Source organism: Vulpes vulpes, chromosome 10 (assembly GCF_048418805.1).
Source record: "Vulpes vulpes isolate BD-2025 chromosome 10, VulVul3, whole genome shotgun sequence".
In the NCBI taxonomy this organism is placed as follows: Eukaryota; Metazoa; Chordata; class Mammalia; order Carnivora; family Canidae; genus Vulpes; species Vulpes vulpes.
Window position 1 is genome coordinate 33,537,135 of NC_132789.1, and position 26,718 is coordinate 33,563,852.

The following is a 26,718-nucleotide window of genomic DNA, read 5'->3' on the forward strand; positions in this document are numbered from 1 at the left end:
TATTTACATCTTTTCTTTACTATAGCATTATTATTCACTACAAAAGTAACTGTATGATGCATAAAATATTTGGCCTTCTTCCACATGAAGGAGTATGATTTTGAAACACTGTTGGGTAGATTCTTAAAGATTAATGAGGCATTCAAAAATTCCTATAATTTTGAGTGGGAAAAAAATTGAGGAAGTAAATAGGCCTGCAGTGAAGTCTCTGGGTCATGAATAATCTTCTCTACAGTGTCTACAGTTAAATAAGGAATGTGTCTCACAAGGGCAAATTATTTCACATACTGCTGGACTTTGGGGGAAAATCTCTTAAATATAGATATCCAGGTCTATTACATTTTATTAAAGGTTTAAATAATAATTTTAAAAATTTATGTTCCATGCTTTATGATGAAATAAAACACTTATATTTTACATGCCTTAGAATATTTCAATAAATTTAAAATAACTTTATATAAATTAGAAGTCAACATAGGATGTTTAAAATATACATAAAATGACTTACAGAGTACTTAATATGTTAATAAAATTCAATATTTCTCAGAGAAAAAGAATTATCATATGATCTCACTCATGTGGAATTTAAGAAACAAAACAGAGGATCATAGGAAGAGGGACAGAGAAATAAAACAAGACAAAATCAGAGAGAAAGACAAACCATCAGAGACCCTTAATCATAGGAAACAAACTGAGGGTTGCTGGATGGGAAGAGGATGAGGGGATGGTGTAACTAAGTGATGGGTATTAAGGAGGCACATGATGTAATGAGCACTGGGTGGTACATGCAACTGACGAATCACTGACCTCTGCCTCTGAAATTAATAATACATTGTATGTTAACTAATTGAACTTATATCAAAAAATAAAATTCAATATTTCCTTAAAGGAGATACAGGTAAAATAATGAAATTTTACTACTCAAATGCACCATATTCAAAGTATTTCCAATTGGCATAAGAAAGTTTTGACCAAATCTCATTAGGAAAAAAATATGAACATATCTAATTATTTCCTGCCTAATATTTTTAAAAAACTTACTAGGTATCAGAATGGATTTTTAAAAAAGCCCTTTTATATCCTGCCTACAAGAGGATCATTTTAGACCTCAAGAGCTCAAGACACCTGCAGATGGAAATTGAGGGGATGGAGAACCATCTATCATGTTAATGGATGTCAAAAGAAAGACAGAGTAGCCATACTTATATCAGACAAACTAGATTTTAAACTGAAGTCTGTAACAAGAGAAGAAGAAGGGCATTATGTCATAATAAAGGGGTCTATCCATCAAGAAGACCCAACAATTGTAAATATATATGACTCCAACTTGGGAGAACCCAAATACATGAATCAATTAATAACAAACATAAATAAACTCATAGATAATAATCCAATAACAGTAGGGGACTTCATCACCCCTCTCACAGCAATGGACAGATCATCTAAACAGAAGATCAACAAGGAAACAAGAGCTTAGAATGATACACTGCACCAGATGGACTTCACAGATATACTCAGAACATCCCATTCTAAAGCAACAGAACATATTCTTTTTGAGTGCACATGAAACATTCATTCTCCAGGATAGATCACATACTGGATCACAAGTCATCCCTGAACAAGTACAAAAAGAGAGGGAGAGAGAGAGAGAGAGAGAGAGAGAGAGAGAGAGAGATCATACCATGCATATTTTCCAACCACAACACTATCGACCTTGTAGTCAACCACAAGAAAACATTTGGAAAGACCACAAATACATGGAAATTAAAGAATGTCCTACTAAAGAATGCATGGGTTAACTAGGAAATTAAAGACGAAATAAAAAAATACATGGAAGCAAATGAAAATCAAAATACAACAGTCCAAAACCTTTGGGATGCAGCAAAGGCAGTCATAAGAGGGAAGTATGTTGCAATGCAGTCCTACCCAAAGAAGCAAGAAAAATACCAAATATACAACCTAACCTTACACCTAAAGGAGCTAGAAAAGAAACAGCAAATAAAGCCTAAAGACAGCAGAGGAAGGGAAATAGTAAAGATGAGAGCAGAAATAAACAATATAGAAACAAACAAAAAATGGTAGAACAGATCTATAAAACTAAGAGCTGGTTCTTTGAAAGAATTAATAACATTGATAAACTCCTAGCCAGACTTATCAAAAAGAAAAGAGAGAGGACTCCAATTAATAAAACATGACTGAAAGAAGGAGAGAACACATCCAACACCACAGAAATACAAACAATCATAAGAGAATATTATGAAAAATTACATGCCAACAAACTGGGCAATCTGGAAGAAATGGACAAATGCCTAGAAGCATACAAACTACCAAAACTGAAACAGGAAGAAATAGAAAATTTGAACAGACCCATAAACCAGCAAAGAAGTTGAAACAGTAATCAAAAATCTCCCAACAAACAAAAACCTGGGCCAGATGGCTTCCCAGGGGAGTTTTACCAAACATCTGAAGAAGAGTTAATACCTATACTTCTCAATCTGTTCCAATAATAATAATAATAATAATAATAATAATAAAAATGGAAGGAAAACTTCCAAACCCATTCTATGAAGCCAGTATTACTTTGACTCCAGAAATCAGGCAAACATCCTACTTAAAAGGAGAATTACAGGCCAATATCCCTGATGAACATGAATACAAAACTTCTCAACAAGATACTAGCAAATTGAATCCAACAATACATTAAGAGAATCATTCATCTCCATCAAGTGGGATTTATTCCTGGGCTGCAGGGGTGGTTCAATATCTGCAAATCAATCAGTGTGATACATCACATTAATAAAAGAAAGGGTAAGAACCATATGATCCTCTCAATAGATGCAGAAGCAACATCTGACAAAATACAGCATCCATTCTTTTTTTTAAAACTAATTTATTTACTTATGATAGACATAGAGAGAGAGAGAGAGAGAGGCAGATACACAAGAGGAGGGAGAAGCAGGTTCCATGCCGGGAAACCGACATGGGACTCGATTCCAGGACTCCAAGATCACACCCTGGGCCAAAGGCAGGCGCTAAACCACTGAGCCACCCAGGGATCCCCACAGCATCCATTCTTGATAAAAACCCCTCCACGAAGTAGGGATAGAAGGAACATACCTCAAATCATAAAGGCCAAATACAAAAGACCCACAGCTAACATCATCCTCAATGGGGAAAACCTGAGAGCCTTTCCCCTATGGTCAGGAACAAGACAAGGATGTCCACTCTTGCCATTACTACTCACCATAGTTCCTGGGAGTCCTAGCCTCAGCAATCAGACAGAAAAACAAAATAAAAGGCATCCAAATAGGCAAGGAAGAAGTCAAACTTTCACTACTTGCAGATGGCATGATAGTCCATTGTAGAAAACCCAAAGACTCCACCAAAAAATTGCTAGAACTAATACAAGAATTCAGCAAAATCACAGGATATAAAATCAATATACAGAAATATGTTCCATTTCTATACACCAACAATGAAGCAGGAGAAAAAGAACTCAAGGAATGGATCCCATTTACAACTATAACTAAAACAACAAGATACCTAGGAATAAAGAGGTAAAAGATTTACACTCTGAAAACTATAAAACACTTATGAAAGAAATAGAAGAGGACACAAAGAAATGGAAAAACATTCCATGATCATGGATTAGAAGAACATTGTTAAAATGTCTACATTACCCAAAGCAGTCTACAGGTTAAATCAATCCCTACCAAAATGCCACCAGCATTTTTCACAGAGCTAAAACAAAGAATCCTAAAATTTGTATGGAATCACAAAAGACTCCGAATATCGAAAGCAATCCTGAGAAAGAAAACCAAAGCTGGAGGCATCATAATTCCAGACTTCAATCTGTATTACAAAGATGTAGTCACCAAGACACTATGTTGCTGGCACAGAAACAGACACATAGATCATTGGAACAGAATACAAAACCCAGAAATGGACCCTCAACTCTATTGTCAACTAATCTTCAACAAAGCAGGAAAGAATATCCAATTTAAAAAAAAGACATTCTCAAAAAATAAAAAAGAAAAATAAAGAAAAATAAAGAAAAGACATTCTCTCAAAAAATAGTGTTGGGAAAATTGGACAACATATAGAAGAATAAAACTGGACCACTACCTTACACCATACACAAAGAGAGAATAAAACTGGATGAATGACCTAAATGTAAGACAGGAAACCATCAAAATCCTAGAGGAGAACACAGGCAGTAACCTCTTTGACCTCAGCTGCCACAACTGCTTAGTAGACACATTGCCAGAGGCAAGGGAAATAAAAGCAAAAATAAACTATTGGGATGTCATCAAGATTAAAAGTTTCTGGGCAGCCCGGGTGGCTTAGCGGTTTAGTGCCACTTTCAGTTCAGGGTGTGATCCTGGAGATCTGGGATCGAGTCCCACGTCGGGCTCCCAGCATGGAGCCTGCTTCTCCCTCTGCCTGTGTCTCTGCCTTTCTCTGTGTCTCTCATGAATAAATAAAATCTAAAAAAGAGAAAAGATTAAAAGTTTCTGCACAGTGAAGGAGACAGGCAACAAAACTAAAAGGTAGGCTATAGAATTAGAGAAGATATTTACAAATGCCATATCCGATAAAGGGTTAGTATCCAAAATCCGTAAAGAATGCATCAAACCGAACACCCAAGAAACAATCCAGTTAAGAAATGGGCAGAAGACATGAATAGACATTTTTCCAAAGAAGCTAGATGGCTGACACACATGAAAGGATGCTCAACATCAATCATCAGGGAAATACAATTCAAAACCATGATAAGATACCACCTCATACCTGTCAGAATGACTAAAATTAACAACACAGAAACAACAGGAGTTGGCAAGGATGAGGAGAAAGGGGAACCCTTGTGTACTGTTGGTGGGAATGCAGACTGGTACAGACGCTGGGGAAAACAGTATGGAGTTTCCTCAAAAAGTTAAAAACAGAACTACCCTCTGATCCATCAATTGTACTACTAGGTACTTACCCAAGGGATACAAAAACACAGACGGGAAGGAGCACTTGTAGCACAATGTTTACAGCAGCATTATCGGCAAGAGCCAAACTATGGAAAAAGCCCAAAATGTCCACTGACAGATGAATGGATAAAGAAGATGTGGTCTATCTTATACAATGGAGTATTGCTCAGCCATCAAAAGGAATGAAATCTTGCCATTTGCAATGACAGGGATGGAACTAGAGGGTGTTATGCTAAGTGAAATGAGTCAAAGGAAGACTATGATTTTATCCATATGTGGAATATGAGTAAGACACAGAACAGATGAACAAATGGGAAGGAAAGACAAAAAGACAGAGAGGGAGGCAAACTGTAAGAGACTCTTAACAATAGAGAAAAAACTGAAGGTTGACGAAGGGAGGCAGGGATGGGCTGGATGGGGGGTGGGTATTAGGAGGGCACTTGTGATGAGCACCGGGTGTTGTATGTGGGTGATGAGCCACTGAATTGTACTCCTGAAACCAACAGTGCACTGTATACTAACTAAAATAAAAATTTGAAAAAAGAGAGAAATGAGGGAGGATTTTGTAATGAACTTATGGTAATATTCTTGCACAAAAAAGTAATTACCAAAGTCTTGTTTTTAGGAATTGAAGTCCTCTCTTTAGCCTCTAACTTTGAATATGCGAGGATTTCTATTTTTAAAGGAAAAGGTTCAAAGATGATCTTTAAGCAATGATTTCAATGTCACACACAAGAAAGAACATATATATTAAAATATGAGGCATCACTTCTCAAAAAAAATGTACTATTAATGAAATCGAAAGACTTGAGATGTGAACAGACATGGAGGGAACTGCCCACTGGGACCTGTGAGGTCTGCTGCAGTGTGCTTTATCTCCTTTCCTTCCGAAACGACCCAGTAACCACACCAATGTCCGCTCTCTCCTCACCTGCTCCCATCTCGTCCATCCTGGTCAAGACTCCTGTCTGGACGGACCCTTTTTCCTTGAGCCAGGGAGCACCTCAAGCCAGTCTGCTTATTCTGATTACTCTGTGCCAAACACTCCTCCCCTGGCTTGATCAATCTTCCTCTTCCAAGTGGCTGACTCAGATTTGACTTGTCTCCTGCCCAGATTCTTTTATTAGACAGACCATCCCCAATAACTAAATTCTGAAGAGGTCCTATGCATCTGATCTTCCTGTTAAGTCCTCACTACGTTCCTGCCATTTTACTTGGAGCTAAATAATGTCACTGGATCCAAGTAACCTCCGTACATAAGAGTCTCCTGCGCTGTTAAAGAAATCACCACAGTTGGCATATACCCAGAATGTGTATGTTAACCTGTGTCAGTTCCTTAAAATATTCACACATATTCTTTAGCTTCTGACACTAATGAGATATATTTAGGGTTATCCAACAATGACCCAGAGACAAGATTCAGCATGTTTTGTTGTTAATGCTATTTGCTAAATATTCCCCCGGCTCTCCGCTTTCTGGCCGCATGGTAAGACTTCATGCCCCTGCGCCGCTGAAGTCAGGCATGGCCATGTGATCTTTCTTTGGGCAGTAAAATGTCATCAGAAATGTCAATTCCAGGCCGTAGCTTAGGCAGCCAGTGCTAGATTCAGTACTCGCTGCCTCTGCTAGAGGAGTATGAAGCCATGGGTTAGGAATCCCCTATCAGCCTGGGTAACAGGCAGAGGGAGTCTCCTCCTGACTCTTGGGGAAATAGCCTAAGAAATAACCTTTCATTGAATGAAACTACTAAGGTTTTTATGCAGTTTAATACTGCAGAATTTTCTAGTCCATTTTTACTAACATAGCCTCGGAGGAGAGCCTAAACGAACTCGTCACATGCATATACTTGACAGGCTCTACAACCTAATCAGTACCTGGAGACTACTTTCAGCATGAAGCAATGAGGCCGAGTTCAAAGCTGCCATCTATTTCATTTTATGCAGAAAAAGACAGGCATTTTCTCCTTATTTTGTCTTAAAGAAATCATATACTCTTACTCTCCAAAACAGCCTTTCTTCTAAATAATGATGCAGGAGATCAAGGCCAGACTTCTCCTTTCAAAACACCTGTAAAAGCTGCAACTCTCACTGGATAAAATTAAAGTTTAAAAAAAAAAAAAAAGCAGCACTTGATTGGATGGCACAAGTCACATCATCTGTTAACTCTGTAATCTGATTCCTCTGTGGATGAATTAGGTATGTGCTCATTTGAAGATCATGATTTAATATACTTTATTAAATTAAAAGCATTGCGTCTTTACAGGCCTACACAGCACGGCATTCTTTTTTTTTAATAAATTTATTTTTTATTGGTGTTCAATTTACCAACATACAGAATAACACCCAGTGCTCATCCTGTCAAGTGCCCCCCTCAGTGCCCATCACTCATTCACCCCCACCCCCTGCCCTCCTCCCCTTCCACCCCTAGTTCATTTCCCAGAGTTAGGAGTCTTTTCTAATGAGCATGAAGATCACTGATGCAGAGTCATCCCATGTGATGGTCAAAGAAAGAATTCCTGGGACGTTTCACGGTGCAAACAGTGCACTTATTAAAGCCGGGGGAAGGACAGGCCCCGTGGGAAGGAAGAGCTACCTGGGATTGGGGGCAGTGACTGAGCATATACTTTTGAGTTAGCGGGGGTTGGGGTGAGTAAGTCTCTAAGGAATCGATGTGCTTTGAAAGTGAGGTTAACAGGACCTTAGAGGTCTATTGTCAACATAAGCTTGTCCTTTATTATCTAGTAAAACAGTAGTCACGAGACCCTTTGCGAATGTCCCGGGCGTACATCCGTGCACCATATAATGAATCATTTTTGATCACATTCTTTCTGCCTTTGTTTCCCTCATCAATTACTAATAAAGTACCTACATATTTTATTTATTCACATATTTCAAGGTAAATAATTAATAACCTCATGATTAAACCTTCCAGTGTTCAAATTTCTTATAATGTTATCTTTGACCAAAACAAAACAAAAAAAAAGTTTTGTGAAACTCCTTCCAAAGCAAATTTATGCTAAATCTGTACCCGGGACTTGTTAATGGTTTTCAAAATTCTCAAAAACAGGAAAGTACCATTTTTTGAAAATGAAAATCACATTTTGTCCAGGACAAAATGGAGAAACAAGAATGCAAGAGGCAGATTCAAATTAATGGCTGTGTTCACAGTTGTAACATGTTTTTTGTTATAGTTTTCTAATTTGTTTTAAAACTGTTGATTTATATTTGAAGCTATATAAGACCATTAAGGGAATTTCTCCTATAATGTTAGCCCCATTATACCATGAGGTCATCACTGATGACTTAACTGCAAAAGGAAAATTTAAGGAATATAAAAGTTGAAAATTCCCCATTACAGCAGGATGAAAAAAATTATTTCCAATAACAGACTTTCTTATTTCTTAATAACAGACTTTTTAAATCAAAATCCTTTGGCTGAGTGGGGGCAAGGGGCTCCTGGATGGTGCAGTCAGTTAAGCATCTGACTCTTGGTTTCAGCTGAAATCTCATGAGATCGACCCCCTCGTGGGCTCTGTGCTCAGTGTAGAGTCTGCTTCAGATTCTCCCACCCTTTCTCTCTACCCCACCCCCCACTTGTGCTCTCTCTCAAATGAATAAATAAATCTTAAAAAAAAAATCCTTTGGCTGAATTTTGGTACATTGTCTTAATTATAAGATCAGGATTTCCTTGAGAATTTCTTGCTGAAATACATTTTATAATGGATAAATGTCCTGAATCTCATTACAAAAACATAAGTAAAGAACTAGTACAGAAAAAAAAAGAGAACTAGTACAGGATATTGACTTACTACTTTTGAATATTTACAGAGGTCTGATTTTTCTATTAAGGCACTTTAATTGAATCCACTCCGAAACCAAGGAAGAAATTAATACTAAAACTTATCAATTTAGGGGCGATTGGGTGGCTCAGCCTGTTAAGGGCCCAGCTCTTGATTTCCACTCAAGTCATTATCTCAGGGTCATGAGACGGAGCCCCACGTCAGGTTCCACACTGAGCATAGAGTCTGCTTGTGATTGCCTGTCCCCCTCCCTCTGCCCCCACAACCCCGCTAGTGCATGCACAGACCCACAGGTGCATACATTCTCTCTGAAGAAAAAATAAGAAACAAAAAAAACATTATTTTAAGCAATATGTCAAATATTTCATGAGTATCAAGAAAAATACAAAGAAAACAGTTTCTAGCATTCTGCTAGTTAGGTATTTGAGATCTCTCAAATACTGTTAAAAAGAAAAAAAGAGAAAAAAAAGAGAGAAAAAACAATTCTGGTGAACTGTAGAGTTGCAACCTGAACTGCAAGGTTCTTGCATTGTTTGCATTACCAATTTTGATGATCTGGTGTCAAGAATGTTTCTTACAACATTTAGGGTTTCTATTTACTTGCCACTAAAAGGGCTTTATTATTTAAACTTTCCCCCATTTATTTTGCTGATCTTGTGTGGCTTTCTGGCAATTTTCCCATAGATCTTCAGGGTCGAGATATTCCTCATTTACATTCCTTGGTTTAAAGAAATGCACGAAAGTATGCTTGACCTTGGGTCCTGTGAGTCTGCAGCTTGGAGACATGCATTCATTGTTTTGTTTTCACTTGTGTTACTGTTCATCTTGCTTCTGAAAATTTCTCCTGTTAGAAGGAGAAAGTCCAATAATCTGGGGAAATCTGTGCTGGTTTTTGTTGTTGTTGTTGTTGTTGTGGTTGTTGTTGTTGATTGATTGATAAGTCAGGTGCCAAGGCTCACATTTTCAAATATTTGATACTGTAGGATGCTGAGCACCAACGAAACAATTCCACAACTAACCAAAGATAAGGACAAGATGCAAGATACATGGGGACCTGAATGTTCCTGTAAGTCACAGCTACGGCCCATTAGTCTACAAATGAAAAGGGATGAGTGTCCCGACGCAAAGCGAAGTGAACTCCATTTGTCTGCAACAGGCTGTAATTAATCCCGTGCACCAGTGTACGCCCCCCATGGTGTGGCCCATCGTGCTGGGTCTCCATTCTCCCCACCTTCATCCTGTCCAGACCAGCATCATCTCTCACCCTGATTAACACAGGAGCGTCCACACTGGCTTCTGCACCACGTGAGCACTGTATTCATCCTGCGTGACCATCTATCACTGTGGACACCTGTGACATCCCCTGAAAAGATGGCCTTTGTTTGCACATTTCCAGTCGAAGGGACCTCAGTGCCACACCTTTGGTTCTCACTGAACTAAACTTGTTTCCCAAATCCCATGAAATCTGCCTCCCTGTAAATTTGTGTGCTCATTTTAGTTCCGCTCAGTGGCGTGACGTGGGGCAAAGGTCCCACTGACATTTTGTACCTGCCAGGACGCTGCTTCCTAGCATCCCTTCCCTGTGTTCCACATACACCCCCACGGCCTGGTTTTCACACTCACTCCCAATCCTTCCTCTGCCTCTACACACATTTCACTTCAGTGTCTTAATGAACAAAGCACAGTTCTGAGACGATTTCTGGGATGGCAGAGTGGGAAGCTCTGGACTCCCCACGCCGACAAGCATAACTGGTGAGAAGTATGAAAACAATGCAGACAGCTATTTAAAGGCTCCATAAATGCAGCAAATGAAGATGAATTTATTCAAGATAAATCCACTAAATCTTAGCAAGCTTGGCAAAGTCCATGGCGTGTAATCCATAATCTGCTCCCTCCCATTCTCTCCACTCAAACCTCTAGCCCAGCAGGCTTGGCCGGGAACACAGGCTTCCTCTGTCTCCAGCAGCCAGTCTAGGGCTGAGATTCCTCCGCGGGAGGGGAGCCACCCACATTTAGGGCACCCCGGCTCTCTGGTGCAGGAGCTCTATCCAGGGGTGTTGCGTCCGCCCCCCACCCCACCCCCACAGGGACACAAGGACCACAGTAAGGGGAGCACCCGAGCTCCTATCGCACCTGCTGGCACGCTGCCTGGAAAGCTAAGGTGTGGTTCCTAAGAGAATGCAGAAGTGTCCTGCCTTTTCCCAGAAGGTTCCTGACCTTCATTAGTCATTATCTATAATAATTAATATATATATATATAATATATAATAATAATTAGTCATTATCCTGGACTAGGACTCATCTGAACCTGTTGAAGCAAACTCAAAACAAAATAAGACAAAGCACTCTTTTGTGCTTTGAATGCCTCTTAGATATTTCTTTCCACTTTTCTAGTTTACATTCACCTTTTTTTTTAATTTATTTTTTATCGGTGTTCAATACATTCACTTTTTAACCCAACCACTCAAACTTTTACTCTGCCCCTGCCATCTTCTTCATGTATATCTCGTCAACCCAAGTGACGCCTCTCATCTGCCCTCCCTGCTGTCCATCCCCAGGGTGGGCCTCACTGTTCAGATGCTCACTGTCTCTGATCAGGACATAAAATGAACTCCTAACCTCGGTGTCTGCTGTAGGAGATTACAGACATCTCTGCCAAATTAATCTTCCAGCTTCCGTAGAGGCCACTTTCCTCCTGAGAAATGTCCAAAGGCCTCTTAGAGCCTACAGAATAAAACTCCTACCCTTACATTCTTGCTCTCCATCATCTGGCCTAAACTCTCCTCCCTCCTCTAATTCCCCATTACCTCCTGCATGACATCCTAGGAATGAATAAAGAACCACTCCAGGAAATGATGACTGAGAAATCACACCTGAATGAGATATTAAAGACTTTTAAAGCCCAAAAAGAAAGGGCTAAATACCTCATCAATTTAATAAAAATGTCAAACGATCAAATTGTTTTTATTTATCCTCCTTACTGAAATGCTTATTTAAGAAACTGCTGAAGAGAAAAATGCTTTTGCCTGTTTTTCCTTAGTCCAACTCTTGTCACTGGAAGCACTTATTACATATTGAGGATGTTTAACAACACACTCTTTAAAAGGCTTCCTGTACAGCGCTGTTTCGTAAATCCTTTTTGTCACGATCCATTTTGTTGCAGATCGCAAGTTTATTTTGGGGAGTGGGGAGGAGTAATTGCCAATGACTCCAAAGGTTTTAAACTCTAAGATTTCAAAGACTGAAATGTTTAAAGGGAGAAAACTATAGTTTTCAGGTATATTAAAATATTCTGAGTCATAAAGGATCACTACAAATGAGCAGGTCATTTTTTTTTACACATTTTTTTTAATTTTTATTGATTTATGTATTATAGTCACAGAGAGAGAGAGAGAGAGGCAGAGACACAGGCAGAGGGAGAAGCGGGCTCCATGCACTGGGAGCCCGATGTGGGACATCGGACATTTCAGCCAATTAGATTTATGTTGTAGGGTTACAGTAAAATTTTAAAAATGTAAATCACTTGTGTGGAGTTAGGAAGCCTGTATGTTCTAATATCCCTAGTACACATCAGTAATGCCAGTATACTTGGGCAGCTAAGTATAAATTGGTTAAAATATACATATGTTTCAAACACTAACATAACAAGAAAAGGTGTGACCCCCACGAATAGGTTTCGATTCTTAGAAAGACCAAGCTATCAGATTCAATTACTTAAGGCTACATTTCATTTTGCTAAAGGATGTCTAAGGAAACGAACAGAAAATAAGTATACTCTGATGATAAAGAAATCCTGCACACACCTCCAATCCCAGCAGAGGCAGCTCGTGGGACTGTAGAAACCAGTCCAGACGAGGAAGTGAGCCTGATGCTAGTGACAGGACTGCTCCGAAGTCACTCCGGAGGCTTAGTTCCTGGTAGGGCATGTACGCATTCCCCCTTTGCTGTTCCTCCCTCTATTCCAACCCATCTCTCCTGTGGTTTTCCCAGGATCACAAATAGCACTTACTTCACATCTGGACAGTTTTGCAAGTGGCTGCCTTCCTAATTGGCCCCTTAGTTCAACCAAAGCCCAATTCAGGATAAAACATTTTCTTTAAAAATCTGTGACCTCATCTTGCAAAATATTTTGTAAGTCCTGTGAGTACCTGTGGACAAAAGTCTCACCCCTCAAATAATACATATTGTCCTACTTGAAACACGGAATCAAATACGTATTAATCTTACAACCAAGGTTCCCTGCATCTCAAGTGATATCGTAACACACACGTTTCCCTACCAGTGTGCATTCGTCACCATCACCTGGTCAAACAGCAGGCCTCAGAGAAGTTCTCAAAATGCTCAAAATGGAGAACAACGCAATTATAATTCTCTGGGGAGTCCTTGGGATACCATCGCTAAGGATTACCCCTCCAAAGAGCCATCCATGCGTGGTAAGAACTCTCTTCCAGGTCTTCCAGTGAGGAATTAATCCAGAGGTGATGTCATCCTTCAGGAGAAGCCATTGCTATGACCCCATCACACGTGTTCCCTACGGGCTCTCCTCCTCAGGCCCTGAAACAGGAATCACAAGTACCTGGGGGACGCAGGAGCAATGGGGAGAGCACACACCTTGGACTCAGAATGGCATTCCAGTAGAGACGCCACCATTTCCCAGTGGTGTAGCCTCATCAGTAAAAGTGGAGGTCACGGGACTGTTGGTGTGTTATGGGTGAAAAAGGAAGTAATGTATAAAATACAGGTGTGTGTCGTGTGTGACAGGGAACAGGCCCTTCTTTCGTGGACGTAATTGTTGACAGAACACTGAGGACAAGAATAAGGATGAAGATGATTCGCTGCTTTCCCAACAGCCTGCCCTGCATGCTGCCCCAGAGAGGATTTTTATCACTGAATTTAGAAAAAAACAATGATTCACCAGCCTCCACCTGGAGATTTTAAAAACACAATTTTAAAGAAGGACAGAACACAGATACGGAGCACCAAGGAGGTATCAAGTGAGTTCAAGATGAGTCCCTGGAGGAGGATGGTGTTGGGCTCACCGTGCTCAGTGAGGGCCAGGGCCCCAGTGGTGGGGGACCTGAGGAGGACCTTTTCCACCGGCAGGTGGAAAGTGGGGACTGCCCATGACAGACGTTGGAAAATGCTCTGCTTTTACCCCCACTACTGTATCCCAGGCTTTGTCGGCCAGCAGGCGTGAGGATTATGTTAAAAACATCTGCGGAAGTCCTTCACAAAACCTGACATGTCGTGGGCCAAATGAATCATTCCAGTCTGTCCTAACTTGGCCATCAGCGGCCCACACACTGCCCCTCAGAAGCAGGGCAGTTCGTTGGGTGACCGGGGGCCTGCCCGTAGAAATCTCTGGGGTGTGTGGCCACAGGAAGGTGACCGAGTAAAACCACCCCAGCTCTACCGCCAACTCTCTCCTGGTGAAACAAGGGTCCCTTGTCTTTAAGTCTTAGAAGAGTTCTCGTGCACCGACTGTGCATCTGGCCAACCAACCGAGCGGTTATCGAGTTGACCAGATGCCTACACTGAACACACACAGAGGACGTGGCCCTGACGCGGAACACAGGGTTCATGAGTACCGAGCTCCACTCCTCCACTCTGGGTGTTTTGACTTCTTTTCCTCCTTCTAAAGATAGAATTTCAAAACCATTAACTGATCATCATCAGTAGGAAAGACAACGCCACCAAATCGGTTACCCGATTTGGAACAACTTTTGTCAGGAGATTACGAAGGAAGAGGCACTGTTTGCATCTGTGAGGAAGTGTATGCTTTTACTTCTAAGTAGAGCCAAAGAAAAACCAAACCAAACCCAAACCAAACAAAAGCAGTGGCAGGAAGTAATCTAGTTATTTCAGCATTCTTGTGGCCTCCCCCGCCGTCCCCTATGGGGGCTGTCCAGGTTGGTTTGGGGGTGGACGCAGTTCGATCTGCTGGAGGGAAAGGTCGTGTCCTTTGATCCGCGATGGGCCTTCTGTTGACCAGCACAAGTAACCCAGGTTCCAATGAGAAAATACCAACTCCCAGGCCACCTCACACAGGAAGAAAGCAGGATTATAGCATACGATGGCAAAGAGAAAATACCAGAGGGTCTACTACTTGTGGCTTTTTAAGACAGAATCTTATGTAAAAATTCAAATTTTATACAACTTATTTATATATGTGTTATGTATATTCTGTAGATTTTATTTATGTTAATAAATAAGCATTTTATGTATTTATAGCTATTCTAGTTTTGCATTCTATAATAATTGCATGTCTATGCCCCAGTAGTTTTCTACGTAATTACATAGGTTCCTTACATTTATGCATGTGTACATCTAAATAAATGAACAGGATGCCCCATAATCTTCTGGAGATGACCCAGCTCTTCTTTTCAGATTTGTCTTACTACCTGTGCCGTTGCTATGGGCATTTGGAGGTCAAATGCTCCACACGCATTTCTGTGGTCTGACTTTTCCTCTGAAATGCTTTACGAGACCCTCTCTAAAGTCCAACAGGGTTTCCCACCAAAAGGCCCCGAGCCACGTTCAGTGGGAAAGCCTGGCCCCCCTTCCATACAGGCTTCATGCCACTGCCCTGACCCTTCCGCTCCCCGACCTGCCGGCCGGCCAGGAGGAAGGCAGCTTTAATGAGCCCATGTGGGTGGAAAGCAAAGTGCCCTCTCAGATCCTCCGAGCAAAGGTCTGTATGTGAGAGTCGGGGATTCACTCTGGAGGGCCCCCTGCGTGCTCACCTCCTGAGCACCCCTACCTTTCCCTTTGCGATGAGCCAGGGTCGCCCGCCAGGCAGACACAGGTGTAGGTGAGCGTGCTGGGGTGGGGGGCACAGGCTTCACCTCTGCTCCCCCACTCCGCTCTTTTCTCCTTTAGGACCCTTGCCCTGGTAGATTCGAGAGAACAGATGCTGTGAAAAATCTTTATATCAAGGGCAAATTTGCCCATAATTCTTAACCGAAAGGTAAATTTTATGACTACTTCCGAACATACGAGCTCCGCGGTAGTTAACACAGGCAGCTCTATCCTGAATGAGGGATGCAGGAGACAGCTCCGTGCAATTATTCCAGAGTGTTCGCTTGTACTCAGGATAATTGGCCTTGTCCATTTTGTAGACATTTCCATCCTTAAGACCAGACAGGCCTTAAAAAAAACAAAAAACAAACAAACAAAAAAAAAACTAAAACTTGTCTGTAAGCTCTACTATGGCATCTGCCAATGACCTCTATCTAATTACAGTCCTAAAAGGCTCATCGTTTGTTCAAGTAACTCAGAAAAACCCACCAATTCATTCTCTGACTTGGTATAATGAATTGCTGTTGCATTTATGGCATATGGGCTCATTTGGTTTGGCCGCCCTTCATCTGCATACGGACTGCCCTGACCGCAAACAGGTGTGAGTGGCAGCAGGGCGACATTCTGAGTCACAGGCTGCATGGCTTTCCCCCTTCCTTGAGTGATGTGACACGGTTATAACCAGCACTGGAGTTGTGAATGGAAGGATGAGATTGGAGAATAACGGCTGGAACACAGCTCTGCACACCCTAACGCTGACCCCCCCACCCCCTCCCATGCCAGAAGGTTCCACACACTGGATTCTCAGTCACAGGCCGCAACCGTCAGGTGTCTCCAGCTCTGAGTAACCTGATGGCCCCCACTTGTCATTTTCAACATTTGGGAGCTGTACGCTCTACAATGCTCTGGGGATCATAATGCTAGCTCATGTAAAATGGGAGAGATTTATAACTGGAAAAAAAAATGGGGATTCCTGAGTCTAGACAAACGTTAACAAAATACAAGCGGATATCTTAACTCTAACTCAGGTGCGTGACTGCTGACACTGTGCAGTCTCCTGGCACGACATCAGGGCCGAGAAGCCAGGGCTGCCAGTGAGTAATGGCCTACCATTGCCACAGCCACAGGCCTTCCCTGCTGCTTCCCTGGCCTTCCCCGGCCTGCGCCAGGAGCACCCAGTCACGCTAAGCACGCACACAGTAACGCCAACAACAGACTCCTATTTATCCAGCACTTCCCACACACCAGACAATGTGTTACATGTTTTGTGCTTCCATATATCCTCATTTAATCATGCAATAGCATGAGCAAGGTACAATTACCCTCATCTTAGTGATGCAGAAAATTTGAGCAGAGAAAAGTTAAGAAATTTACTCAAGGTCACACATCCAGAAAATGCCAGTTGACCATGTTTCATGAACAATGTGTGCCTCTGACTATTACGTGACTATTGTCCTTCCTTTCTGAGGCAAGCAGTCTCTTTTTATCTTCCACCTGCAGCAGCTAATCCAGCCGCTATCAGGATGTATCCTAATTGCTTCTCGAGAACTGCTCCATCGCAGCCAGCGAGTAATAACCTTGATTTCCTCGGACTCGTTTCCCAATGTAAGCAACAGAAAACTTAAAGTCATATAAACCAGTTCGAAGAGATTTTTTTTTTCACTTGAACGTATTACTTACATACCCAGACAAAGGAATTCTTGCCATTATCAGAAAAAAAAAAATATAAACTGTTTCATAAAGGGATGAAGTATGTTATATATTTGATCCTGAAATAATAATTAGTTTCCCTAAAAGCCCAAACAATGATGGTAACTAGTACGCAGTGATGCTAAGGTTCATTTTCCTTAGGAAAGCTGTTCAGTGGAGCAAGATTCATTTTCTTGAGAATGTGAATTCGCATTTAAGACACAAATAAATGAGCCACAAAATGGTCAGAGGAAGGAGATCATGGCAACGTCTCCAGGTTCACGGTGGGGGGGTGGGGGGGGTGTCAAGCCACAAAATTACCGCCTGATGCTGAATGTGGTTAAAAGAAATAATTCTCTGAATATGAAGAGACACAGACTAGTGCTCTGTACATAAAAATCTAAAACGATGGTGGTCCCTGAACTCGGCATTCTTCATAAAAGTTGCTCATTATTCTTGAATATTTCAATTCTGTGCTTACTCCAGTTTAAGGCGAATTTGGTTATTACCTTTAAAATCCAGAGTTTCCTACTTTTACAGCCTCTATTTAGAAAATGGTGTCTAAATAAAGCCTTCTAGAATTGTTCATAAACATCCATTTATATGCATTACATTAAAAATATATGCTGTCCACTGATCATGATAAAAAGTGCCTGAGGAAACTTAAGGGAAATGGAGACATTTAGGCCAAAACCAGCCTTGATTGAGCTTTTTTTTTTTTTTCTTTTTTTTCACCAAGCTTCTGATTGCAATTTCGAGGCCATGGAGTGCAATCCCTCCCCAGGGCCAGACCCAGTCCACATAGTCATTCTCTGAGTATTTCTAGCCACAAGGAGATAGATCTGTGATTCATTTAATGTTTCATTATCCCTAATTATCAGAAAGTTCTTCTTTCTCATTGTAGAGAATCCTTGGGCAGGTCCTCATCATGAAGCAGAAGAGCATCAGACAACAAGTGGCAGTAATTTGTTCTCATGACAACCAGACTAAGGTTCTTACCTACGGTTTTTAAACAGGTCCTTCCCACAGTATAGACGGCAAACGTATGACCAGGGAGAGGAAGGCCGAGTATCTGAAAATCTCATACTTCAAACCCCTTTGTTTAGGTATCATGTGTACTTTATTTTTAGATTTCAGTGCCTCAGCTGATGAATGGGAATTGGGCTTCGCGATGGCCACACGGGACAACTTCTGAGAGGAGAAAAGAGGATCAGAATGGGTGATAACCTTTTTTTTTTTTCCCCTGGGTACCAGATTTGATATAAATGTAAGTAATGCAATATCTTGCTTAACTTCTATTTTTTAGTGTCTTAAATTTTCCATCACAATCAGAATAATTTAAATAAATGCCTTTTGTCCAAATTCATGAAATCATACACACGAAACATATACAGTTCCTTACAAGTCAATTAAGGTTGCTTTGAAAAACGAAACCGTGGAAGCACTTATCTGAATAAGATAAATTATGCTACGATAGCAAACTGGCCCTAAATGCCAATACAGCCTTTATTCAGATGGCATGTTTATTCTGGTTATCACAGTTCCTCAGAGACCCCCACTGATGGAGGATTTCCCCAACATTAACTTTATTATCTTGAATATGCTGTTTCCCCCGTGCAAATGTGTGGGGGGGGAGCACTGATGTACCTCATAGCAGTGACCAGATGTCACAGCCCAGAAATAATGCACAACCCTCTGCTCGGGTCCCATCGGCCAGAACTAACCTCATGGAGATTGGGTGGTCGGTGAGGCAGCAGAAGCAGCAAGCTCCAGATTGGGAAGCACTCGTAAGGGCCATCACATTACCACTTGGGTGATAAATGCCCTTTACTCTCCAATCTCAACATTGCTAACACTTTCACATGTTCTCCAAGTGTGGCATGGTTTCCTCAACCCTACTCCTGGCTTCCTTCCAATCACTGCTCTATTTTAAAGATTTTTTTTTAACAATGGTATGTGAGCCCCTTGATTTCACAGGCAGGATTTGGGGACCATGTTTATTCCGCAAAGGAAAAGGGATATAGCTTTCAACAGACTCTCAAAGCAGCTGTCTTGAGAAAGTTTAGGGATGGCTAGCTCATCATCTTCTTTCTAATAAAACATCCAGCTGATGCAATGTTCTAGCAAAGGTCTGAATAGCTCTGCTCTACTACTTATTCTGGATATATTAAATTAAAAGGTTATCATAAAAGAAACAAAATTTGCATTCAATAGTTACCCTTGTGGACCAAAAAAGAATATTTAAAAATTTTCTAAAGACTTTATTTATTTTATCTTATTTAAATTCAATTAATTAACATATAATGTATCAGCAGTTTCAGGTGTAGAGTTCAGTGATTCATCAGTTGCATATAACACCCAGTGCTCCTCACATCACGTGCCCTCCTTCATACCCATCACCCAGTTATCCCGTCCCCCCACTCACCTCCCCTCCAGCAGCCCTGTTTGTTTCCTAGAGTTAAGAGTCTCTTATGGTTTGTCTTCCTCTCTGATTTCATCTTATTTTATTTTTCTCTCCCTTCCTCTATGTTCATTTGTTTTGTTTATGCTAAGCGAAATAAGTCAATCAGAGAAGATTTTATTTATTTGTTAGAGAGCATGTTCATGTTTGAGCCGGGAGAGGGGCTGCAACAGAGTCTTTGCTGAGCACAGAGCGACATGGGGCTGGATCCAGGACCCTGAGATCACAACCTGAGCTGAAACCAAGAGTCAGAAGCTTAGCTGACCCAGCCACCCAAGTGCCCCTGACCAAAAACAGATTTTAAAAGGAATACCACCTGCACTGCTGACAAATTTTGTCTTTTCTTAGTCAAATGGTTTAGAGTGGTTTTTGTCTGCATTGATTTTTAGACTACATGCAGAGCTATCCATTTTTGTTTTCATGGGCTCAGAACTCACATCATTTTGAAAACTGATTCTAATATAAATCATACCAGCTGACTTTCCCATCCAACTTCAAATCTTATGCATGCCATTGATTTATTCATATAAATCATCTCCACAAGCCCTGGACCAGTTCAGTGCAAAGGGTCAAACCAAAGAACACACAGGTGAAAGTTCCCTCCAGGAAGATGTCATTGCACTCACCAGCCTACTCTGGGTATTTTCCTCTTTGTATATCTGCTCCCATATGTCTTTGTCTTTGTTTAACCTCTTAACATGCTATCGTCTCCTCTATCCTTATGCTATTAGTAGCTCTTTCCTTTCAAGTAAGTTCTTTAAAAGTCCTATCCCTAAAGTCACCCTGATAGCTCTAAGATCACGGAGTTCTATTCTGATGCTGCTTTCCTTGATTTTTTTCTAACCTCCTGTACCTAAAATACACTTTTTTTTAAAATTTTTATTTATTTATGATAGTCACACAGAGAGAGAGCAAGAGAGGTAGAGACATAGGCAGAGGGAGAAGCAGGCCCCATGCACCGGGAGCCCGACGTGGGATTCAATCCCGGGTCTCCAGGATCGTGCCCTGGGCCAAAGGCAGGCGCCAAACTGCTGCGCCACCCAGGGATCCCCTAAAATACACTCTTAATATTAACACTTTTACTATAAAGTTATCACCATAAAATATGTGAAACAAGATACATAACCTCTCAGGAGTTGTTTTCTTTATATTAAAAAAAAAGTGGGGTGCTATGATTGGCTAAATGGTCTTAAAGTTTCCCATAACTCAAGAAGTGCATGATTCTGTGACTGTTGCTAAACCTTTCCTCCCAAAGAGTTCAAGGAAACTCCTTGATGGAACCGTAGTGATTTACTCAATAAACTTAAGCCTGAAGAGGTTATGGAGTGTTATGTATTGATATCCATAATCCAGTGCAGAACCAGGAAGATACTCCACAATACTCATAACCCCTCTGAAAACATCAGCCCGTCTCCCTGGAGGCATCAAAATGGCCCACGTGCCAATAGTAATATCTATTTAATATTGGCTGATGCTTCCTGTTACGTTGGCTGTTTGCTGCAGAAAGGTAAGTAAATCCAAAATATTATAAGGTTAACCATGTAAAAAAAAATATCCGGATGTTATAAGACTGTAGGATAAGAAAAAAAGCAGAAATGTTATATGCTTGAGTAAATTATGTTTAGGCAGGTGAACATAGCTGTGGCTTATTGGCCACCCACGTGGGCAGGGCTTGTCCCCACAACCACTGCCTCTGGATCAAGCCCCCGAACTGCCTATTTGGTGTCACAGCACAAAGTGAAAATCATTTCTACCCTGCCTCATTAAAAAGCACAGGTACAGCATATAAATTGAAGGATCATGTGGCTTTAAATATTTTTCAAAATATATTCTGTATTAAGGAATCATTAAGAGCTATAAATAAATATAGCTTATTCCAATCCAATAAGTAATATCTCTAGATAAAATGTGAGTTGCTCACCCAGGAAAAAATAATTAATCATTATTTTTCTTCCTCTTACCTTACCTTACACCAACACTGCTTGTAAAGATAATCTCCAAGGGACATCTGCACTTAGACTAAATTAATTTCACTTAAAAATAAGTAAACACTGTCTTTTCATTGGTCTATTCTTAAAGAAGATTCTCATCAAGAAGCAAGTTTGAGTTTTGATTTTTGTTGTGTGTTTCTGTTTGCTTTCCATGGGTTTGCTCTGGTTGTCTCTGGTTTGGAAACCTAAGTCGACATAGGGCAAGTCAGTCATTGACCTTAACAACCAGCAAGTAAATTCTTCTTGAGACCTGCTACTTCCTTCGAAAGGAGCAGCTACTCCTTACTCATAGAGCAGAAATTTTAAAAAGCTTTATCATTTTTACCAATTAATAAGGCAAAAGTGGTTTTCAAATGATAAATATTTTAATAAATAGCTATAAATGCATTGGCTTAAGGCCATTTCATCAGCAACTACTATGTTCCCAGCACTAGAATAAATTACTTAAAAATAGATGACAGGAGACATCAGAAAAATGGGGTAGTAACACATTCCAAGGGCCCGTTCCTCCAAAGAAACAATAAAAAAGAAGCAAAGACTTTCAGAATGAACTTTGTTGAAACTGTAGCAGTTACTCAAAGGTTTACAGCAATGAAGCTAACAATGAATCAAGAGAAAAGTGATTTAAACACAGTAAGAGAACACTGCTGGCATTTTAACCCACCCAAGCCCCCACCTCTCCACAGATCTGTGATTATCTTACGGCAAAAGTCCACATTCCCTGTGTGGATTCCTGAATCCAGCAGGAGCTGAGCAAAGCTTGTTCTAAGGAATCATACCTCTCTTTTTCAGCCCCTATCTGGGGGTCCCTAGGCACTTTCCTTTGCTTGGTCCTGCCCAGAATTCTCTCCAGGTGGATAACACTGACACATGAACGGGTCACTGTCACCTGGGGAAAAGATGAGAGCTGGGGCACAGGAGACACCAAGAGCCTGAGAGGAAAGGCAGTAGAGAAATATTCCAAGTAACAGGGATTTTGAAAAGTTCCTGTGTATAATGGAAATTCTAGAAAGCCACACATAGCCAAGACACAGAGCATCAGAAAAAAAATGAGAAGACTCAAAGGGCCTCACCTCCTGCTGATGGTTTGGCTCAGGGTAAACAGAACAGAAAGTAATGCTAAGGCAAAGCCATAAACAACACAGCTAAACAGAGGAGCAAGTCAACACAGAGCCAATTTGCAACACTGAGAAAGTGTCTGTTTATTTATTTAGTTTTTTCATTTGGTTCCAGGACTTTTAGGAAACCGAGGTCTAATCAATAGCTGAGCACAAGCTAAAAGCACAGAAACTTCCAAAACCACAGGACAAAGAATACAATATTAAAAAAATAAAATAAAATAAATAGTGTATTAAAGTCACTAAGCAAACACACCTCTCTAACCCACAGCAAGCAACAGCAACAAACCCTGAAGAGAGAAACATCTGATGCCCAGAGTCACTGCATCATAGTATTCAAAATGTCCACTTTTCGACAAACGGTGTCAATCACACAAAGGAAAAAGAAAATAGAGTCTGTTCACAGGAAAAGAAGATAGTGACATAAACTATCCCTGAAGAAGCACAAACACTGAAAGGAAAACACTTTAAATCAACTGTCTTAGGGCACCTGACTGGCTCAGTCAGAGAAGCATGCAACTCTTCATCTCAGGATCAACACCCAATCAATATACAAATCAACACCCAAAAACCAAATAATCCAATTAAAACATGAGCAGAAGACATTTCTCCAAAGAAGACATCCAGATGGCCGAAAGATGCTCAACATCACTCATCATCAGGGAAATACAAATCAAAACCACAATGAGACATCACCTCACACCTGTCAGAATGGCTGAAATCAACAACAGGAAACAACACTTGTCGGCAAGGATGTGGAGAAAAAGGAACCCTCGTACACTGTTGATAGGAATGCAAACTAGTGCAGTCACTGCAGAAAACAGTATGGAATTTCCTCAGAAAGTTAAAAATAGAACTACTCTCTAATCCAGCAAGTGCACTACTAGGTTTATCCAAGGAAAATGAAAACAATAATTTGAAAAAAATATATGCAGCTGTTTATTGCAGCATTATTTACAACAGCCAAGTGTGGAAGCAACCCAAGTGTCCACTTATATATAAATAAATAAATAAGACATGGTATATATACACAATGGAATATTGCTCTGCCATAAAAAAGAATGAAATCTTATTAACTAATTGTAATAATTTCTTCACAGTATATGTAAATCAAGTCACGATGTACACTTTAAACTTATACTGTGCTATGTGTCAACTATATCTCAATAAAACTAGAGAATTGTAAAAAAAAAAATATGATCCTACTATATGCGGCCTACAAGAGACTCACTTAGAACCAAGAACAAAAATAGGTTGAAAGTAAATGATGGAAAAATACCTTCTATGCAAATGGTAACCAAGGGATGACTGAATAACTGGGGTAGCTATACAAAGTCTAAGGACAAAAGAGATTTAAGTACAAATTGTTACAAGGCACAAAGAAGAAATTTATATGTTGATGAAAAGGTCAATATAAAAAATATATAACAATTATAAATGGATAAGCATCTAAAGCAGAGCTCTGAAACATCTCAAGCAAAAACTGAAAGAAGAAATAGAAAATTCCACAACAAATAGTTGGAGACTTAAATATTCTACTTCAATAATCAATTAAAAAAAACTGAATGGAAAATTGAGAAGGAAATAAAGGATTTGAACCACATCCTAAAAACTCATCTGACAGATGTATATAGAACCCTCCACTGAAAATCAGAATACAAATTCTTCACAAGTATATGGAACATTCTCTAGAATACACCATATGTTAGACCACAAAGCAAGTCTTAATCAATTTTAAAAGAATGAAATCTTACAAGGTATTATTTTTAACCAAAATGGAATAAAGCTAGAAACCAATAAAAGAAGGAAAACTGAAAATTCACAAATAAATGCAAATTGTATAACACATTATTAAAACAATGAATGTGTAAAAGAAGAAATCAAAAGGGATGTAGAAAATACTCTGAAATGAATAAAAACAAACACAGAGCAAATCAAAACTTATGGGAGGCAGCAAAAGAAATGTACAGCTGTAAACATCTACATTAGAAAATAGGGGGGATCTCAGCTCAATCACCTTAAATCACACCTTAGGAACTAGAATTAAAAGACAAAATAAACTCAAAGGTGGCAGAAGGAAGGATATAATAACAATCAGAGCAAAGATAAATGAAATAGAGATTAGAAAAACAGTAGGGAAAAACCAACAAAACCAAAACTTAGGTATTTGAAAAGATCAACAAAATGGACAAATATTTAACTAGACTGATGAAGAAAGACAGGAGATTCAAATTACTAGAATCAGAAGTGAAAGTAGGAAATGTTTATTGACCTTATAGAAATTTTTTAAAATTATGGAATAATACTACAAATAATTATTGTATGCCAACACATTGGATAATCTAGAAAATCTGGATAAACTCCTAGAAACACACAAACTACCAGAATGACTCAAGAAGAAAAAAATCTGAAGAGACCTATAACAAGTAAAATGATTGATTATTAATCCAAGAAATGGCCAGGACCAGGTGGTTTCACTAAACTACAAAACATTGGAAATAGAATTAACACCACACCACTCCTCAAACTGTTCCAGAAAACTAGAAAGGGGGAGAAGACTTCTTTACCCTTCTAGGCAGCCAGCATTACCATGATACCAAAAACAGACAAAAATACCACAGGGAAAGGAATCTACACTCTAACATCCCTTATAAATATCGATGCACATATTTTCAACAAAATACTAGCAAACCAAATCCAGCAGCATATGACCAAATGGGGTTTATCCCAAGAATCCAAGAGAAGTAATCAATTTAACACACCACAGAAACAGAGTACAGGAAAAAAAAAAAATCATGACACGATTATTTCAATGGGTACAGAAAAGGCATTTGACAAACTCTGACACCCTTACATGATAAAAATACTCAGTAAACTGGGATTAAAAGGAAACTTCCTTAATGTAATAAAGGGGGTTTATGAAAAAACCAACAACTTACATGATACTCAAGGATTAAAGACTGGATATTCTACTCTGAAGATCAGGAACAAGACAAAGATGTTTGCTTTCTCCTTTTTTATCCAACATTGTGCTAGAGGGCCTAGCCAGAACAATTAGGAAAGAAGATAAATGAAAGTCATCCAACCAGTGAAGTTAGAACTGAAACTCTATTCACAGATAATATAGTATGTAAAGAATTCCTAAAGAATAAAAGCCCCACACAAACCGTTAAAGCTAATACATAAATTCAGTAGTGTTGCAGGGTATAAGATGAACACACAAGAATCAGTCATATTTCCATATGCCATCGATGAAAAATGACATTAAGAACAACTTAAAGTAGCATCAAAAATATAAAATGTTTGGAAACATATTTGACAAAGGAGGTATAAGTTTATACATTGGAAACTATAAAACATTGTTGAAAGATACTAAGAAGATTCAAATAAAGACTTTCTGTGTTCATGAATTAGCAAGTCATACATTGTTAAGATGGCAATATTCCTCGAAGTGATCTACAGATTCAGTCCAACCCCTATCAAAATCCTTTACCATTTTTCTGCAGAAACAGAAAAGCCAATCCTAAAGTTCATATGGAACAGCAAGGGATTTCAAATAGCTAAAACAACCTTGGAAAAGAACAACAAAGTGGGAGTCCTCACACTTTTTGACTTCAAAACCGACTATAAATTCTTCAAAACACTGTGATACCAGGATAAGGTTATATACATATAGACCAGCAGCATAGTACTAAGTGTAAAAATAAACCCATATATCTATGGCCAATCTGACAAATGTGCCAAGACCATTCAGGTGGGAAAGAATAATGCCTTCAACAAATGCTGTTGGAAAAACTGGATACTCACATCCAAATAAATGAGGTTGGGCCTTTACCTTACATTATATTATACGCAAGTACTAACTCAAAAGAGATCAAAACCTACA